The sequence below is a fragment of the Paroedura picta genome, chromosome 5 (assembly GCF_049243985.1).
Source record: "Paroedura picta isolate Pp20150507F chromosome 5, Ppicta_v3.0, whole genome shotgun sequence".
Classification (NCBI taxonomy): Eukaryota; Metazoa; Chordata; class Lepidosauria; order Squamata; family Gekkonidae; genus Paroedura; species Paroedura picta.
The window spans coordinates 39,524,609-39,545,661 of NC_135373.1; the positions used below are offsets into that span (position 1 = coordinate 39,524,609).

At 45.2% G+C, this 21,053-nt stretch overlaps 1 protein-coding gene across 3 annotated transcripts in view; it reads left to right on the forward strand.

The window, feature by feature from the left end:
- PTP4A2 (protein tyrosine phosphatase 4A2) overlaps positions 1 to 21,053 on the forward strand; it is a 41,594-nt gene that overhangs the window by 664 nt on the left and 19,877 nt on the right. Inside the window, exon 1 of one of the 3 annotated variants that reach the window (XM_077337448.1) lies at positions 78 to 97. The exons of 1 other annotated variant lie outside the window; for it this stretch is intronic. The gene's annotated coding sequence lies outside the window, so the exon portion shown is untranslated. Of the gene's footprint in view, positions 1 to 77; positions 98 to 10,474; positions 10,738 to 21,053 lie in introns of those variants that run through there. One more of the 3 variants, XM_077337446.1, reaches the window with a different exon arrangement.

Sequence of the window (21,053 nt, forward strand, 5' to 3'; positions counted from 1 at the left end):
AGCGTTTTCAAAAGACGCATGCGCTGTGAAGCTATCGGTGGTGAACAAAGCTGCTTGACGAAGTCTATCGCTGCGCATGCGGAAGGCTGCCCGCGAGGTAAGAACAAAGCGGAGCCACGGGCGCGCGCTGGCTACCAGAATCGCGCATGCGTACGAGAGAGGCTTTTGGGCAGGGCGGGGTGGCCGTACAGTTAGTTGCTAAAGTACGCATGCGCTTTGTTGCGCAGTTTAAGTCCATGGTGCAGTGGCTGAAAGTAGCTGGATTTAAAGCTCTGCAGGATTACGGTTCGTAGCTGTAGCATTACAACACGCTCCTATGGATGCTTACTCAGAAGTAGTTTACACTCTGCTTAAAGGGATTTATTCCCAGGTGGCAAGTATGAGGCTGTAGCCCCGAGCTACAGTAGTGTGCTACAATCTCGGCTTTTTGAAGCTTGAGAAGGCCTGGTATGGAAATGTAGGGCCGTGTGCTGTATTTGCTTTGTTGATAAAGGTCAAGGTGGGGCAAAGAGGCTACCACACATCAAATCCACTCAAAGAGCGATGCTGCTCCATTAACCCCCAGTAGAGAGTTCTGCTTCTCTGCTCCCTACTCAAATCTGCTCTTTCTTCACAGGCAAACCACATCTTTGTCCCTTCTTCAGCCAGGAGAGATCATATTTCTCAAGCTTTCAAGTGCACCACAAAGAGCCACTGGGCCCCCACATCCATAGTCATGAAGGGATATTCTCCCACTGGCTCCGCTTCTGTGAATGTTGATTGGATGGAACAATATCACTACAGGCTTGGCTTTTACTTTTGTTGTCAAGTTGCATTGACTTACAGGGACCCCACAGGGTTTCCAATTGCCTGCTTCTGGGTAGAAACCTGGAATTTCCTTGGTAGTTTTCCATACAAATAATAACCAGGCTGACCCTACTTAGCTTCCAGGATCTGCTAGAATTGGGCAAGCCCATCCAGGTCAAAGCTGGATTATCTTTACAACAGATCAGTCAGTTCACCAGAACTAAACAGAATGTTAACTTGTCTTAACAACTGTTTTGTTAGTTGTGAAGTTGTGTCCGACCCATCGTGACCCCATGGACAATGATCCTCCAGGGCTTCCTGTCCTCCACTATTTCCCAAAGTCCATTTAAGCTCACACCGACTGCTTCAGTGACTCCATCCAGCCACCTCATTCTCTGTCATCCCCTTCTTTTGTCCTCAATCGCTCCCAGCATTAGGCTCTTCTCCAGGGAGTCCTTCCTTCTCATGAGGTGGCCAAAGTATTTGAGTTTCATCTTCAGGATCTGGCCTTCTAAGGAGCAGGCAGGGCTGATCTCCTCTAGGACTGACCGGTTTGTTCGCCTTGCAGTCCAAGGGAGTCGCAAGAGTCTTCTCCAGCACCAGAGTTCAAAAGCCTCAATTCTTTGATGCTCAGCCTTCCTTATGGCCCAACTTTCACAGCCATACATTGCACCTGTGAATACCATAGCCTTGACTAGACGCACTTTTGTTGGCAGGGTGATGTCTCTGCTTTTTAGGTAGAGGGTTCTTCTTTTTATCCTTTAGCTAGCAATTGGTGGAGCAGGTTGTCCTCTCAGCTAATACGCTGCTGTAGGTGCAGCTGGATTTTTTTGCCTTGTTCATAATACGTTTCCACTCTTTGCAATTGGTGGCAGTAGTTTTAGCCACATGGATAGTCAATTGCTGGTTTCTAAGGACTTCCTCGATCTGTTTAAGTCATGATTTCTTTGGATCTTCCATTCAGTTGGTCGTTCTCAACAAAGGCGTTTATGAGGCAGTCTTCTGGTGTTCATTCTGCTGACATGGCCAAAGCACTGCAGTCTACGCTTTTGGATTTGTACTTTAATTTGCGGCTGATTGTCACATTTTGTCTGAATTGTCTCATTTTGATTATGATCACATTAAGAGACACCCAGAATCTGCTGCAGGCATCGCATTTGGGAAGGTCTTGAGTTTGTTTATATCAGGTTTTAGTAAAGTCCATGTTTCTGACCCATATAGGAGGATTGGCAGGATTAGTATCCGGAAGAGACAAACTTTGGTCTTGAGAGAGATGTTTGTCTTCTTCCAGAGGCACCATTTGACGTGGCAAATGCTGATGTTGCTTGGCCAATCCGTGGTAGATGACACTTTCTTTTCTAGCACCAATGAGCCTAAGTATTTAAATTCTTTGGGCTTCATTGAGTTATACATTTGTCAATGATCCATCTGTGCTTATGACTTTGGTTTTGTCCACATTTATTTTTAAGCCATAAGATTGGGCAATGCAGGCAACGTCATAGAGGATGTTAGTAGCCGCTGTATCGGCATATATGGCACTATCATCTGCAAACATTAGATCTGTTAGGAAGTTGTTTTGGCCATATTGAACTCCACGTCTATTCTTGAATACTTTTCTCATAATGGCATCAACCACAATGTTAAAAATTAGGGGAGAGGCCACATCTACTTGACACACTCCAGTTTGGATGGTGAACTCATTTCAAATTTGCACTTGGCTTGTTGAACCATCATATGCTGTTTTGAGAAGTGTGATTATTTGGGGGGGGGGACATTTTCAGTTTCTAGTACCTTCCACAGAGAAGGCCAGTGGACACAGTCAAAAGCAGATTTGAAGTCAATAAAGACGATGACAATTCTCTTTCTGCACCTAATCCTTTCCTCTGCTAGTTGACAGATGGTGAACATTTGATCAATACTAAATCCTGCTTGCTCTTCTCTACTATTCTGTTCACGATGTTCCCGTAGCCTTGATTGTATGATCATCATGAACACTTTGCTAATAACTGACAGGAGGCTGATGCCATGGTAATTCTTACATTCTTGGTTGTCATCTTTCTTCAGGATTGGCATTATGGTGGATTTCTTCCGTGTTGATGGAAGAGAGGGTTGCAGTGGGGGAGAAACAATCGTGGTGTTACCAACTCCCTTGTGGAGTCCCACAGGGTATGATACTCTCCACATTGTTTAAAATCTTCATGTGCCCTCTGGCCCACCTGGTCCAGAGTTATGGGCTGGGTTGCCATCAGTATGCAGATGATACCCAGCTTTATCTCCTGATGGACAGCTTACCTGAATCCCTCCCAGAAACATTTGCCAGATGCTTGGAAGTGGTGATGGTTTGGCTCAAGCAGAGTCACCTGAAACTCAAAACCTCCAAGGTGGAGGTCCTGTGGCTGGATAGGATGAGAATAGAGTCAGAAGCGCATTTGCCCTGCCTGGATGGTGTGCGGCTTCAGATTGTACAACCCATCAGGAATCTGGATGTGATCTTCGATACCTCCCTTTTAATTGAAATGCAGGTCACTAGAGTAGCCCAAACGGCTTTAACTCTTGATGGACCGCCACCCTGACTCCTCCCCTCCCTTCCCAGAAAGACTCCCCAGGTGTTTGGAAGCAATGACGGTTTAGCTCAAGCAAAGTCAGCTGAAGCTCAACTCCTCAAAGATGGAGGTCCCGAAATTTGGTAGGAAAGGGACAGATCAGGGAGCGCGTTTTCCATTCCTGGACACTGTACAAATGAAGACCTTGCACACAGCCAGGAATGTGGAAGTGATCCTAAATGATTCCTTACCCACGGAGGCTCAGGTCACTAGGGTAGCCCAGCTGGCATTTGTCCACATTTGCCAGACACTGCTAATAGCACCCTGTCACAAGAACACCTGGCCACAGTGATCCATGCGATGGTCACCTCCAGACTGGATTTCTGTAATTTACTCTATGCAGGCCTTCCTTTGTCCTTGACCTGGAGATTAAAGCTAGTGCAAAATGCAGCTGCTGAAATTATCACTGGTACACCTTGGAAAGCCCACACTCAGCTGGTGCTGAGGCAGCTGCATTGATTATCAGTTGAATACTGGATCAAGGTTTTGGTGCTGACCTTTAAGGCCATTCGGGCTGGGCCCACTGAATCTGCAGGACCGTTTAACCCCCTATGCCCCTTGCAGGGTCTTGCGCTCTGTGGGTACAAATATGTTGGTGACCTCTTGCTCTTGTGAGGTGCGTCTGGCCTCAGCCCTTTTTGGCTCTGGCCTCTGCCTGGTGGAATGATCTCCCAGAAGAGCTGAGGGCCCTGATGGAACTAGTCCAGTACTGCAGGGCCTGTAAAATGCAGCTCATCCACCAGGCATTGGGTTGAGGCCAGGCTGAGCTGGCGGGAGTTCTTGCCCCCCTTTTGGTACTCTGGTACATTGTCCCTGGATTAACTGCAGAAAGTGATGGCTTGATGGGGTTAAGATTTGGGAGATGGGAGTTGGGGGGTGGGTTACGAAGCATGTGAGGGATGTTGATGTCTTATTGTATTTTTAATGATGATTGTTGTTAGCTGCTGTGAGCTAGCTGGCTAGGAGTGGCAGTTTAGAAATCAAATAAATAAATTAAGAAGGCAATGTTTGGCATAGAAAAATCTTTAAACAGAAATTTCCAAGCTGGCGATGGCAAAAAGCTTTATTCAGAACCAGTTCCTAGGTATAAAACCTCGTATTTCGTATTTTACTTCCTCAGTAAACTTATTTCTTAATTGTTTTTTTCAGGGATACAAACAAAGTCTTCAACCCATTACCTAATTCTTATATTTTATATACCTTATACTTTATATTTTAAGCCATATAATTTGGGTCTATTAGTATCAAAGGTCCATAAAGGTAACTATCTTATAAATGACCCACTTATTTATAATATGGTTTATAAGATAGTAAAATAGAAAAAAAAATTGGCAGGAGATCCTTACAATCTGTGTTAAGCAGACTATTTTTTAAATTTCTTTATTATTTCTATACCGTTCCATATGGCTCAGGACGGTTTACATACAACATCATGGGGGAATACATGGAACGAATTAATATAACGTAAACAAATACAACAACAACAATAATCTAACAGTGGTTCTAAGTAACACAATATCAGTGATCTTAAACGACAATATAACAGGAACTTAGATAAGGCCCTTAGAGAGACCAACAGAGATTTATTCAAGGCGTGAGCCTTTGAGTGCAAGCACTCAAAAGCTCATGCCTTGAACAAATCTTTGTTGGTCTTAAAGGTGCCACTGGACTCTGATTTTCTTTTGTTGTGCTGCTTCAGACCAACACGGCTACCCACTTGAATCTGCCCTTGGAGAGGTCAAACTATAGATGAAAGGAGAAAAACATGAAAAAATTTCATCTACAACTTAATTAACCTTTAGAAAGGCCGTGTGCCCTACTCATGTAGCCAGCTTGGTTAACTATGGAGGCCTTTAATCTGGATAGCTGGGTATGATTCTCGACATGCAGCCAGCAGGGTAACATTGGGCTAGTCACAGTTCTGTTAGAGTTGTTCTCACAGAACAGTCCTGTCAGGGCTCTTTCAGCCCCACCTACCTCACAGGGTGTCTGATATGGGGAGAGGAAGGGAAGATGATTTGTAAGCTGCTTTGAGACTCTTTTGGGGTGTGAGAACTGGGTTATAAAAACTAACTCTTCTTCCTCTTCCTCTGTTCAGTCCATGAGTTGTATTTTCCTTCAGTGCCCAATGGTGTTTCTCTGCTGCTCTCTAGTGGTGAAACAGAAACATAGAGCAGATGAAGTGGAAAAGCGAGGATTTAACTTTTCCTCAGGTCTGAAAATGAAATGTAAGCAGTTCTTGCAAGATTGTTGTGAGATGGCTATATGTATGCCACCCTAAGCACCTTGCAGGAAGGCTGAGAATACAGATACAGTCAGTCTTTCTTCCTTCTGTTTTCACACCAAAGTCTCAGCCACTGGAGCCTCTCTTCTCCACAGCCGGTCAAGTCTGGGTCTCTTCTTACAGCACATATTCTAAATGGTTCAACTTGGCACTAAAGACATTCCACATACATTTGCATTTTCCCAAAGGAGTGAATAAAAGTTCAACAATTCTGGTAGCAGCGGGAGGAAGAAAGCTAAATTGCACGCATTGATTATTCCTGTAATATTTTCATTCTATTTATAATTGGAGATTTATATCCTGCCTCTCTAGAAACTTCCTGAAATGTTAAAAATAGGATAAAGTAATAAAACAGCACAAGAATTATCAGTATTAACGCATACCATAAAAATAAGCCAAGGCAGAAAAAACAACATTCAGCACCCTAAAATGATTTCCAAAAATGATCCTCTGGTTAGAAGAGGATTTGTACAGATGGGCAGGAGGAGACAGCAGGAGGAGTTGGTCCTTTCAGTATCCCAGAAGAAACCTTTAGGACCTTAGCAGATGCCAACACCAATTTACTGATAATCCCCAGCTCTAAAGACCTTTGTCTGGCCTTGACAAAGCGCCAAGGCCCTTTCAGCCCTGGTTCTAACCTGGTGGAATGAGTTGCCAAGGTTCCATGGAGACTGTAAAACAGCACTCTTCTGCCAGACCTATATGGGCCTCCCTCCTTCTCTTTAGCTTCCCCCTCCTCCCTATCTTATACCTTCTCCAGTCCAATTAGCCTGGTAGGTGTTATTGAAGAAGCTGAAGAGAGGGATATTTTGTTTTTAACTTTGAAAACCTCCCTGAGCCCACTTGTGGGGAGAGGTGCTATAGAAATGGAAGGAAGGAAGATGGTTTCCAGCCCATGACAATATTCTGGCTGCTGCTACTACTTCTTAAACCGATTGAGTATCCTGCATAGTACAGGGGGTTGGACTAGGTGATCCAGGAGGTCCCTTCCAACTCTATGATTCTGGATTGTATGTTACAGTAATCTAAGCTGGACATTATCAGAACTTGGACCACCATGGCCAGTTCATGCTTTTTAATTGATGGCTGTAGCTCGGTGGTCCCCAACCACCGGGCCGCGGCCCGGTGCCGGGCTGCAAAGGCCCTGGCACTGGGCCGCGGCTCCCTCTCCTCGCCCCACCTCCCCGCAGTAAGAAACTTACCAGGCTGCAAACTTGCAGCCTGGCAAGCTTCTTACTGTGGGGGGGGGAGGGGGAAGCAGGGCCGCGCACGTGCGGCATGCATGGCCGGGCAATCGCCCTCCTTGCTGACGCCGGTCCCCAGCTTGAAAAAGGTTGGGGACCACTGCTGTAGCTAACTTATTATCCCCAACTGATAAGTGGTGTTACGTGCCATAGAGAGGCATTTGGCCTACAACTATAGCACTAGTTTTTCAGATATGAGATAATATTTTCCATGTACTAATTTCAGATGAGCTTAAGTCAGCTGTAGAGCCCGGTGATAAATGTACTGTGAGAGTGCTGATGAAAACTGGCAATATGTTTTGTTTCCCGTCCTTTGCCGTCTATTCCCTACCAGTTGTATGCTGGGGGGTGGTGTTGGTGTTCTCTTTTTCTAACTGGGAAAATAACCCTGCATTTCTCTTATTTACATAGGCAGGCTAACAGTCACTTTCTACTGATCTCAGCTTTGAAGTTACCTGCCTCCAGATCATGAAGTCAGGATTTCTGGCCATAGGAAAGGGAGATAAGGACTCCATATACAATCTTTGTTTTAGGATGATCTTAAACTATTCACTCAAGTCGCATAGAAAAATGGGGATAATCCTTGGGCTGGCTTTCTGCCTGTAATTGTCCCATTTCCTTGGCACTCCAACACGGGTAAGCCAGCTTTCGGTATCCGGTCAAGAGCTATGGTGAAGCAGCTTTCATACAAAGGCATCCTAGAGCTAGCCTGAAAATAATGATTTGAAAAACCAAAGTAGGTCAAAGTTCTTAAACACAAATGTGCTAAGGTCCAGTATTCTGGTTTTCTTCTTCCTTGTGGCAAACCACATTATCTTTCTCCCCTTGGAAGGCTTTCAAGTTAAAATTCAGCAACTGAATTTCTCCTCTGTGGTTACAATCTGTCAAAACTATGCACACTGTACATGGGTAGGGAGGGCAACTATGTGCCCATCTGAGGACTTCTTTTCTACTTTCCCCGCAGCCGATTGCACTGTAAATGCAGCCAAGTTGCCTTTCTTAAGGTTTCCTTTCAACTGAATAGTGAGTTGCTCCTTTGGCATGTGGTAGAAACTTCAAAGAAACATCTGGCTGTTAAGTATTTTCCTTTCTTAATGCTACTGTGGTCTCTAAGGGACCACTTGAAACGCACCAAGGACCACTGATGGCCATCATTTAAAAATCACCTTGCCCAGTCTTAATTTGCGCAACTGTGTATACCTATGAAAACCAGATGCTAGTGGAGAAAAACAGGAGAGGGCTGCTGCTATTGTGTACCAGCAGTGTTGGAAACAAGGTTTGGATGGGTCCTTGGTTTGATCCAGGAAAGCAATTTTTTTTTAATGTAAGTTAAGATATGCAAAATAATGCTAGGAAAAGTTGAAGGCAGCAGGGAAGATCCAACATGAGCTGGATTGAGTTGGTAAAGGCCTTCAGTTTGCAAGAACCAGACAATGCTGTTAATGGCAAAGTTCTGGGGGAAAATCAATTCATAGTGTTGCAATACATCAGAAATTACTTAATAGCACTTCAACACACAGAAACAAAATAATCAAAGAAAGCTAAAACATACAAACCAACAATAAAATACAATTCATAGTGATATTGACTGAACAATAGCCCGACACCACTTGTGGTAGATGCCTATTTATTCTGACTCAGAGGGGCCATGGCTCTGTGATAGAGCCTCAACTCCTATGTGGGAGCACAAATCTAGGGCGGGCAAGGTGCACCTGGCCAAATACTCCTCTGGGTGGGAGCAGGAAGAGGCAGGGCAACCCACCCCAGCTCAAACTCCAGCCTGCAGCCCAGTGCAGAGCCTCCAGTGTTGAGATGGTCACTGTTATTGCCATTTAAAAGGCTCAGGTGAAAGGACTCTGCCTCAGAAAAAACTGACTTAGCTGGACTAAGGGTCTGAATCAATATATGGATTCTGATTAAGTATACTGTAGCATCATGTCTCATATGATCTCACCAGATCTTGGAAAGCTACTAAGATGTTCAAGAGGTTGGAGCACCTTTACTTTGAGGAAAAGCTGGAAGGCTTGGAATGGTTTAGTTTAGAAAAAAAGTGTTACGTGCAATGAGCAGAGATGTTTCAGTGCAAACTCCAGATATTGCATTACAGTCCAAGCAAACGAATCGACAACCCAATCCTTGACAAACTAGCGACAAAAGAGGAACCTAAATACAAAGCCATAGAGAGGAAAATTTGTAATTGAACTAATAATCTAGAACCCAGGTAATTCAAAAATTTATTTTGCTGAAGGAGCTTTTTGATAAGCATTTGAATGACTTGAGTTGAGCTCACAGTATGGGAATTAGTCTGTTATGATTATGTCATAATTAGACTGTCATGATGATAGTAGTTCTTAGTCTGAGGAAGGGTGCTTGCACTTGAAAGCCTTGAATAAATCGTTGTTGGTCTTAAAGGTGCCACTGGACTCTGATTTTGTTTTGTGCTGCTTCAGATCAACAGTGCTAGCCACTTGAATCTATCACTATGGAAATTGTATATCTAGTGTAGTCTAGCAGGGGTAGTCAACCTGTGGTCCTCCAGATGTTCATGGATTACAATTCCCATGAGCCCCCTGCCAGCAAATGCTGGCAGGGGGCTCATGGGAATTGTAGTCCATGAACATCTGGAGGACCACAGGTTTGACTACCCCTGGATGATAAAAGTCCAGCAGCATTAGAAAGACAAAGTCTACTCCCCCATAAGCTTTTATCTCCATTGCCTCTGAAGAAAGTCACAAAAGCTCTGGCCAGTTTAAGTTTAGATAGCCTTTAAGGTGCCACTGGATTTGTTTCGCTGACGCAGCCTAAGGGCGACCTGGAATTATTTAAATTATAGCAATTATTATGGTTGAACGTGCGTCTCTAAAAGCGCGTGTGCCCTGGGTGGAGACTCTTCCTAGGTCCTGTGCTCCTCAGATGGCCACCCTCTTGCCTATTGAAGTAATGGGAGATGGCGTCTCTGGACTCTCCCTCCAAAACGTTCATGTCCCGATGCGCATTCGTTAGGCCATTCAAGCAACGCAAGATTTGACAGTGTTCAAGATATTTTCTCCTCTAAAGCTAATTTCCAGCTGCCCTACCGAGCACGAGGCTTTCCGAGGTCGGCGGAATTGCTTTGCAAGTGCTGAGCAACGCAGTTTCAAGCCCCTCCGCGCAGCAAAATCCAGGCGCGAAGTAGACGAAAAGCACACTACTTAGCGCGCGCGGCAGCGCCCAAAGCCTTCAGCCTCATGCCAGAACACCCGGAGCGTACCACTGTTCCCTTAGGGGGGACTGCGTCCATTGCGGATCTAGGGTGGAAAGTACCATCGCCTTCGCTCCGCGCGGGGGGATCCTTGCCCCTACCATTATAGGGGTTGGGCAGCGGCGAAGCGGTTAGCGCCTGTCGCCGACTAGGGGAGGGGTCGTACCACCGCCACTTGCGGCGCGGGGGAAGGTGGGGGAGGCAGAGCGAGCCGTACCATTGGGCGGCGCGCGGAAGGTGGGGCGGGCCGCCTGCGCCTGCGCGAGGGAGGGCGCGGGCGGGGCCGTTTCCCGGCGGGCCTTGTGGTTGGTGGGTGGTGGCCTGGCGGTCCCCCTCCCCTCTTCTCGCCCTTTCGCGCGTGCGTCGCGTCGTCGGCCGGTCAGGTCCGGTTTGGGGGCTGCTACGCGACGTTGCCGTGTTGGGCAGTGCGCGGTCCTCTTCCTGCTCCTCTTCCTCCTCCCCTGTTCTTCCGCGGCTCTGGCCCACTTCCGCGCCTTGCAGCAGGCAGAGGAGTCCTCCCCGCCTTGGCCGTGTGGGAGGCGCCCGGCCCGCTCCGCGCCTGGACATTCAATGCTCTCGGTGGGTGAGAGGCCGCCCAGGCCCCGGCTGGGGATGGTGGGAGAGGGGTGCCTCTGCGGGGTCTTCGAAATGCCCTTTTTGAGGGGGGGGTTTAAAGGGAGAGGTGGGTGGGGGTGGGAAGGTTTGTGCTCTAGCATTGGGTGGCAAGAGAGGTTAAACTGATATTAATTATATATATATATTTGGGGTATCTGGATGGGAAGTCTTTAAGCTTCCGCTATTGTTTTTCGGGGAGGGGCGGGGGACTGGGGTTTCTAAGGGGGGAGTTGCCCAGGGGAGAGCCTGGGGGTGCGGTGATCTGGGGCCAGGACGGAATTGCATTTGGGGGAAGAAGTAGAAGGGTCGGTTTTTATACCCCGCATTTTGCTGCCAGGTGGAGTCTCAAAACGGCTGACAATTGCCTTCCCTTTCTTTCCCCACGACAGGTATCCTGTGAGGTAGGTGAGGCTGAGAGCTCTGTGAGAACTGCTCTGCAAGAATAACTCTTAACAGAACTGTGACTCAAGGTCACCCAGGTGCCTGCATGGGGAGGAGTAGGGAATCAAACCCAGATCTTCAGATTAGAGGCCACTGCTCTTAACTGCTACACCATGTAAGCTGTCTATGCTGAAGAGAGGGCTTGGCTTTTTTGGAGTGTGTGTGGGAATTTTGTGGCCCCCACCCCTCCATGTGCAGCCAAGAGCATTTTAGAAATTGATTAAAAGTGCTCGTCTTTACTGAGTCACAGCATTAGAGGGAGCGAGAGGGCTCTGACTCATGAAAGGTTAGGCAGGAATGTGTTTTGTTAGACTTTAAGGTACCCCAGGGCCTCTGACACTGCTGCAGAAAAATATGGCTTCCCATCTAGATTTATTTCCATGTTCTTTAAGAGTGGAGTGTGTGGTTATATTGTGAAGGAATCAAATGGGATGATAACTCTTTCTGGGGAGGGTGAGGGTTTAGATATGAGAAGGAGGGTCCTTTCTGTTGGTCTTTGGTAGTCGCTTATTAATTTTCTTTTAAAGCATTTTTGAAGTAGAGCTTTTGAACTTCAGTTAGGACATTTAGGGGGCATCTTGAGGGCAACACAGCTTGCAATGGGGAGTGTGATGGTAGTGGAAGAGGGTAAAATGGGTGAAAGAGCTTGGCTTAGTTAAGAGGTGAGATTATTTTCAGTTTGTTTTGGTTATAGCATTTGAGGGGGCATGCAAATGTGTGTGTGCACGTGCAAGCTTTTAATGTGGTTGGAAGCTTTGGGAGAGGGTATTAAGATCAACCCAGCAAAATCTACTTAATGTCCCCAGTCCCAAGGAGATCTAACTGGCCTCAACCAGAGCCAAGGCTTTTTCTGCCCTGGCTCCAGCATGGTGGAACATTCACCCAAATGAGATCAGAGCCCAGCAGGACCCTGAACAGTTCTGCAAGGCTTGTAAAATGGAGCTGTTCACCAGACCTATGTTTGAGGCCTAAAACACTGAATAGAACTGGCCTCCCTGTCAGAGTCCCATTTATATACCATTTGGGGGCAGGTAAATCTTCTCTGCCCCTTCTCTCCTTCCTTGCCATTGTAATTCTAGAAACAGGCAATGAAGACTAGAACTGTTTTAGATGTTTTGGATCTTAATTATTTATTGTAGATTATATTTATGCATCTTATCTTGCTGTATGTTTTACTAGATGACTCTTGAGGTCCCATCCAACTCTGTGATTCTAGGTGCCCCTCTTTGAGCCTGAAGAAAAAGGGAGGGTAACAAATATATATACAAATAATAATGGCCCATCAGCTATGCCTTGGAAAGAAAGGCCATGGTGATGGGCAGAATTCTGAAGGGTGTGGTGGGGAGGGTGTCCAGACCCCAGGAGCCAGGATGTAGGGTGGGAGGTGGCGTAAATGGTTCTGGGAATGTACAAGGCAAAAAGCAAATTGCTCTAAGAATAAGGTATACATTATGGAAATACTGTAGTGGATAGATTTCCACTATTGATTAGTTATTCTTAGAACAGTTCACCTATTTTTATGGGATGAGCTTTTTTTTTGTGTGTGTGTGTGTGGATTGTCCAGCAAAATTCACAGGCCTGGTAAGGAAGGCTGGTGTTGCATGTGAAGGTGGGGTAGGATGAAAGGTTGGGGTACAATGTATAAAAAGGATTTTGAAAAGATTTGATGTGCTTCAAGGATGTGCTGCAAGGAAGTGAGGTCATGAAAGCTGCAGGTCCAGGAATCGCACAGGCTGAGTGAGTATAGTTTTAAGAGACTATGGGGGTGAGCAGTGGTCATCTCTGGGGAAACCAGGAAGTGGTAGTTTTGAGCTGATGTGCATGGTCCAAAGAAACCTGCAGGCTACTTCAAAATTGGGGAGATCCAAATGAGAATCTGCAGCAAGTGTTGCATAGTGCCTAGAGTGTTGGAGTAGGATCTGGAAGGGCCAGGTTTAAATCTCCAGTCTGCCGTGTCAGCTTGCTGGGTGATCTTGGGCCAGTCACACACTGTCATCCGAACCTACCTCACAAGGTAGTTGTGAGGAGTGAACAATGTGAGCTGCTTTGAGTTCCTGTTGGGGAGAATGGCAGGGTATAAATGAAGTAAAAACAAATACAAATCTGCTTGGAGCGGAAATCTTGTGGTTAGAGATATCTACAGCTTTAAATAGTTTTGTGATGGAAAGCGAAGTAAGACTTTGACCAAAGGTTGTGGTTGTGTATGGACTTTAATGTCAGAGTGTGAAGCATGAGAAGTGATGTAGTGATGTAAGACAGGATCAGTCAGTCCATGAGCATAAGGGGTTAGAGGTGCACGGTGCACATCGGGGTAGGTAGTTAAGAAGCTTAGGAAGTGATAATCAGGCAGATAACCTCTGCCAGGCAGGGGAATATATTTTAGAGGTGAAATTCCATTGCAGGCTCAAGCCTAGAAGAGGAGGAGGTGGTAGGGTCAGGCTATAAGGAAGCATTTGTGTGGTTCTGGGTAAAGGTGTGTGCCCATTTTACAAGGCAGCATGATTCAGACATTGGAACCCTGCCAGATAACCCCCCATGTTCCTGTCACGTGCTTAGTCACAAGTTGCTTCCCCCCCCCCCCCCGCACTCATGTGGGGCACTTATCAGAGTGTCACTTTCAGTACCAGCTGGCACTTTCAGGAGTTCTTGTGTGCACTGAAAAGGATGAGCACCACCCTATCACCCACTCCTCTTGTTGAATGAGCGGGGCAGGTTGTGACTCAGAACTGCAGTAGTAAGGGAAAAGAGGCTCCTCCCTATCTGACTCAAAAGTACAGAAATGTTACCTTTGGTTAGCCCCTGATGGGAAGAGCTGGTGAGGGGGAGCTGGAAGGCATTGGAGTAAGAGACTCATGAATGGTTCTCATTGTTGTGAAAAGAAACAGGCAACTGTGGGCACCTTAAGACGACTAATAACAGTTTAGTCCATCATAATCATTTGCGGGATAGAGCCCGCTTCTTCAAGCACGTTCTTTTAGCATGCTGGAGTTTAAGGAGCAACGGCTGTACGTTTGGCTAAATACGCTTATGACACTTTGAGGGGTATTAATTTAGTGTCTCTATTCTGATCCAAAACTTAGTTCTTGTTAAGCCGGATTTTTAATATTATCTGTTGTCCCTGCTTTTTGTACTTTGCCCTGCTATGGAATGTTGCACTGGTTAAATCTTGAGGGGCCTTAGAGGGAAAAGGAAAAGACAGGGTCATATTGCTGCTTCGAATACAGAAAATGAAAGGTTTTAAAAAACAATTTAGGTAAGTTTCCCTTTTTCTTTCTACAGAACACTACTATGCGGGCAAGGTCTGGACTTCAACCTCCACATAGCCTTTCGTGTAAAATAAATAGATTAAAAAAAAAAAACCCGTCATGTCACTGTGAACCAGCAGGGTAATTGTGTTTGAACTAGGTGCACAGTCCATCTCGGTTTCTTAAAGTATATTGAACAATCATTTTGAGCACTGAAATATCTTCTTCAATCTATACCCTGGGAGTATATGGCCTACTACGTCAGATGTAATTTTCTAGTCAACATAACCATAGGATCAGGTTGTACAAATCTTGTCAGGAAGATCATCCATACAGGCTTTCCACCATGTTTTTTTCATAGTCAAGTGGTTGGGCTGTTGGCTTCTAAATGCTGTTAGAAATTCTGGCATTAAGATGGTGGGCATGCCTGGAATATCATAGGCAGTTTTAGGTATCATTATTGACAAAGAAGGTTGGGCTGATTGCTAGAGAAAATGCCGTTAGAACAGCTGATAGATTGGCCATGATAGCCAGCTCTGCCCAAGAGAGGAACCTGTTACAAACAGATGAACCTAATAGAGATGATATTGGCTGTGCTGTAATATCTAGCATTCCTGTTTTGATCAGAATGCTCAGCTAAATGAACCATAGCCTGGACCACTATGGAAATATAATGAATGCTTCAATCTATGTAAATAATGGGGTTGTAATTACATAGTGGGTCTGACGTAGCTAGAATTCCTTGTAGTAAACTAGCTGTCTGGAGAGATTGTGCTAACTTAATTGTCCATATAACATGGAGGGACATCAAATAATTAGTCATTGGGTAAACAGAATGGTTGTTGACATTAGTCATAGAAGCTTGTGGGTGGGTTATTAGGGTTGGTAGATGCTGACATCTGGCTCAGGACAGTGAACAGAGTGGTAGTATTTAGAAAAAACAGCTCTATATTCTCTCTGCCCTAGTTGGTAACAGTGAATAGCAATACAGGATCAAATAACTGTTAAATGGGAGTCTGGCAGTACTTCCTTGCATTGGTTTAAACTCATTTACCATTGAGAGTTCATTGCTTGCCGTTTATTTGAATTCTGCAGGGTATATCTACACAGTTGACTTACTTCCTCTCTGCCATTTGCCTTGTGTTTCTCATTCATATTGTTCAAAAGGTTTGTGCTTAGAACTTTCCATTGCTTCCTATTACTACCATATTTGCCGGTGTATAAGACGACCCCCCCCCCAACATTTCCACTCAAAATATAGAGTTTGTTACATTACATTACAGTGCTATGGGCAGCTATGTCTATCCCAACTGAAGTACGCCCGGCGTATAGGACGACCCCCCCCCCACTTGGAGGCATGTTTTTCAGGGGGGGAAAGTAGTCTTATACGCCAGCAAATACTGTAAGTGTACCCCATGAAAATTCTGAGTTTGTCCCATTTTTCTACCCTTATCTGTAAATTTCCTTATAAATGTGCCTAAATAAAAATATAGCTAATTTTTTTCTCTTGTATCTGGAACTACTCCCCAAATGTTTGAATGTTCTTATCTGTACCCTGTGTATGAGTAAATTCAGAGAGCTTGAATTCTAAGGAACTAGAGAATGCTTGCAAAGTTTTATTCGAAGTTGAATAGATGAAGCTTGCCTTCTCCTGAATTGACCCGTTAGCCCTTTGAGGTCAGTATTGCCTGCTCAGGCCAATGACAGCTCTCCAGGATAATCTTAACCAATTCACTTATTACTTGATCTTTGCAACTGGAGATGCTGAGGATTAAATCTCAAACCTTCTGCACAGAAAGGATGTGCAGAACCATGGCTGGTCCCCTTCACATTCCTAGCCATTCAGTATCGTGTCTACCACATTTCTCACTGTATTGTTTCCATTGTGGAGGCTGAAAGTGATCTGATTATTGTCTCAAACATAAAGTGTGTGGAGTGTGCACAGTATAGCATGAACCAGGGGTAGTAAAACTGCGGCCGTCAAGAATGTCCATGGACTACAAATGCTGGAAGGGGCTCATGGGAATTGTAGTCCATGGACATCTGGAGGGCTGCAGTTTGACTACCCTAGTTGTGCCTTTCAAAATTAGTTATGCAGGTTTTGTTTTTTGAATAACAATTTAAAAAAAGCTTGTGAGTAAATTAAAAAATTATCTGAAGAATGATGAAGAATTCTCATTACAACTTTATAAGGAGAGTCATCCTAAGCCTGTTGAGTGTTGGATTCAGTAAGGAGTAAAATGAGTTCTGCAAGGTGTTGTCACACACACTAAGGCGTGATCTTCTCTGACTAGCTGACAAATTAGCAGCTTTTGCTTTGTGCCCTGCTGCTTGGCTGTGTTATGTGGGAAGGTGATCCCGATAACCTTTTCCAAATTATGCTGTCTTGCAATCTCGGGAAGCCACAGCTGCTGCAATCTTTCTTACAGCCTTGGAGCAGCTACAGCAACATTCTTAAATTCAAGTTCCTCGGGGAGCTTTTAAAGGCAAAGGAATATCACTCTGTTTCTTGGTATCTACCATCGCTAAACTAACTGTTGCTTCAGCAACAACAACAAAAATCTCTGTATCTGCTGGGCTGCCACCATAATGATCCAAGTCAACTCTTACTCAGCCTTACAGCCTACAGAGAATGAAATACCTCTGGCCCAGCAGCCAGTGTTTTGAATGCAAAGGTTCAGCCAGCTAGCTCTCCATGTGAGTTCCTCTGCCCGCCTTTCTCATTAATGTATGTGCTGCAAACCTCCACTTCCAAGGCTGTATGGAATATATTTCTTAGTCCCACTTTCTCACTGGGCACTGACTTATCACTCCTTTGTTGAAGCCATACTTTCCCCCATCAGAAGTGAAGAAGGGCTTGCAGGCACACACTTGTTTTGTGTTACATCACTGCTGCAGAGAAAATGAGGCCCTGCCCAGGAAACTCAAGTAGAGTTCAACAGGGGTAAGCCCTGAGGTCTATTTTCATTGTGGGGCTAGTATTGGAATATATGTGGAGGTCCTTCCAAGCCTGTGGAAAGTCCATTATTCTGATTTCTGAAGTACAGCTCAACTACTTTGGGGAGGGTATGTGGCATGACTGTCACACATGTGTCTACGTTTCAACACTGCTCTATAAATCAAGGTCTATCCACCCCTCCTTTGTTAGCATAACATGTTACTGAAGAAGTTGCACCGTATGCCACAACTCTTGGTCTACTCATTCATCTTCTGGTAGCTCCTCTTAAGAGTTTTTCTGCTCCACCTCTGGGAAAAGCTGTCCCCTTCTTTGTCCCCTTTCACCTCAAGCCTCAAGGGCTCAGTCCAACATTCAGCAGTAGGGGAATCCTTACACAAATAATAAAATAAAGGTTTGTATTTGCAGGAGTTTCCCCCAATAGACTAATAGAGGAAAAGCAGGATCTGCTTGGTAGGAACCTTCGTAGTCTGAGGGAGTGAGGCCAGTTGGGTAGACTTAGAGGGAGGGCACTGTATCTGTGCTCCAGAACGGAAAGTGGCTCCCCTTAGATGGGAATGATTTAAAAATGGTGCATCCTGTTCTGTCTCCTCTTCCATTCAGCTGCCCAGTTAGAGGGCTGCATATCTTTCCTTCTGTTGTATCATGTTCATGGTACAATGTTCATGGTACAATTTCACCACTGCAAGCACGGTATTTGGAGTGTGTTGCTCAGAATGTATGGCCACTCAAGCATTGTGTTCATGCTGTGGGTTGCGTATCTTCCGTTCTGCTTACACCTGTGTCCTCGGTGGGTTTCACAGATACAAGGGGTTAGAGGGAAGCGCTTTTGCAAGTGAGAACATGTCTCGACAGAATGCAACCCACTTGTGAGCGTTAGTGGAGTACAGTGTGTAGGAACCCAACTGTAAGGGCTGGTGTATCCTATTCCAAATCGTATATATTAGTCCTTAGTCCATTAGTCCTTCTTAAAGCCATTGCGTTCTTGTAAGAGAAATTGGTCAGCATCCTGTTTTCAGATGGTGGGTTTAAACGGATTGAAGGGTTGAAAGGATCAGGGATTCTTGGTCCTGTCTCACCTGTAGTAGCTCTTCTGGGCTTTCCTGAAAGACTTTAGAGGCAGTCTGCTTATGTGGGAACACTTAAAAAAAATTCTACTCTGCAGGGTTTCTGTTCCCCTTCCTGGAATGAGAGGTAATTTGAGAAAGTCTAGCTTGAGAAGTTTCTTTTGTGTCTCTTAACTGCTTTTTGAGTCTGCTTGCTCTTGGAAGGAGCCTGATAAGCTGAGAATGTGATTAGCAGTTCACCAGATGGTGTGTTTTTTGTGTGTGTGTGGAACTTTTGTTCTGGAGTGCTAAGGTTTCACATGCTGATCTTCCATCTTGCCTAGCTTCCTTAACCACTGTGCCTTGGAGGGAATTCCCCATTTATTTCCAAGAGCTTTGTTTGGGCTGTCAGGGTGAGGCATCAGGCTAGGTAGCTTTCCTTTTCATGCTTTTCCTTGTATCTGGCTTTCCATTCTAAACATTCTACCGAATGTGTAATGCTGTCTTGGTACACGCTTCCTGCAGATAGTGGACAGAGTATGGGCGTGTTTACTTTGTAGCCTACTGGCAAGTGATGGCTTGTTGTGAAGTTCCCACAGCTTCTCTGCTAGAAGTGTCTGATGTGGGAGATTCTTCTGATCACAGGCTGCAGGTGTGTGTCGAATAGCTGAACCCAGCGTTGCCGAAACCACGTAAACAACTTGTGAAACAGCTGAAATGTAGATGTTCTGCAAGCACTTATATTTGCTAAGAAGTCAGGCTAGAGGGGGTTTCGTTCACACTCTGATTTCTGTGGGGAAGAATTCAGAGTTGAATATGGTTAATTTCCCCCAGTTCATTTGCACATTTAGCTTCAGTCACCGAGGTGAAGAGCTTTGCTGCTGTAATCTTAAGTAAATGAACATATCCTAGTTCCCCCCCTCCCCCTGCAGCTTAATTAAAATGTTGACTTGCCCTGGGGGACCGGAGTCACAGGAGCAAGAGCTGCAGATGGTTTGACTTGGTGTTGAGCAAAGATAATTGCCATTGTTTAGGTTTTAAGTATATGATCTGTTACAAGCTATGACAAACTTTCTTGAGTTGTAGGAACCAGCTTAAAAAAAAAAAATTAGACACCAGACTCGGGACTGTGATTTCTAATTCTTGCTACTACAAAACCAACTATTTATCACTTCAGAGTCCTGTGATTTTATTCAAGCTGTAATATGACAAAAGTATTCTAATAAATATGGGGTTGTCATAAAAACCTCATAATAAAATTGCTGCTTAAAATGCAGGTGCTGCAATGAAACCTTTAGGCAACCTGGCGCCTGGGCTTTGTTGAGGCTTGCTCCGCTTAAACTCTCGGGAAAGTGGGCAAAGGCTCATACTGATGCTCAGGAGATTCTTGTGTGTGGTTTGTGTTGTGAAATACAGATTCCATAAGGGTGAATTTTGTTGTGCCATATGTTGAAGGCACAGTCAGAGGATCTTCTGATTGTCTGTACTATGCATTTTCCCCATTGATCTACAGAGAAGAGCCCCAGCAGACCTGTCTATAGTCCTCAGTACTTTTGTGCAGACAGCTGCTTTAAAGAACTTCTTTAGGATTGGTGGGGAGAATGTATGCTTGGAATGGGAGCATGGTGTTACACTGCTTTTAGGTCACTGCAGATGTTTCTGCCTTCCCATCAACCCTTTTTGGCTCAATGCCAAAAACTGGGAGCCAGTTTGGTGTAGTGGTTAGGAGTGTGAACTTCTAATCTGGGGAGCCGGGTTTAATTCTGCACTTCCCCACATGCAACCAGCTGGGTGACCCTGGGCTCACCACAGCACTGAGAAAGCTGTTCTGATCGAGCAATAATATCAGGGCTCTCTCAGCCTCACCCACCTCACAGGGTGTCTGTTGTGGGGAGAGGAAAGGGAAGCGACTGTAAGCCGCTTTGAGCTTCCTTCAGGTAGAGAAAAGTGGCATATAAGAACCAACTCTTCTTCAAAGCAGCTTTGAAGCAAGCCCAAGGTCACCCATCTGGCTGCATGTGGGGGAGCGCAAATTCAAACCCGGCTCGCCAGATTAGAAGTCTGCACTCCTAACCACTGCACCAAACTGGCTCTCCTTCCAGGAGATTCCTTCGGGTAGAGAAAAAACGGCATATAAGAACCAACTCTTCTTCTTCTTCTTCTTCTTGTGCCATCTTGTAAATCACAAAAGCCGGGATGGAGGCTGGGATGCCCTTTCCAGGTTGCTGTTTAGCCTTTTTGCCTGCGGGTAACACATCTACATAAGCCATTCAGAAATGACGTGGAGCAGGACACCACTCAAATGTTTAACTTGTACATGTAGCTAGGCTACCAAAGTGCAATCCCTTTCTTAGTGCATTGTCTTGGCAGATGCACGTCATAGCCTTGGTAAAGATCAACACTGAAGTGAGCGAGGCAGGTTAGAATTTCCTGGTATTTGTTTAATGCTGTGCGTCATGGAACACTTTGCCTTATGAAAATGTGAGTTGGGCTGCTCTGCTTCTGGCTTCATTCTGGCAAGACATGAGTCTGAATGGTCAAGGCAAACGTAGCACTGAATGAAATCCAACTTACAGAACTTTCCCCCAAGCA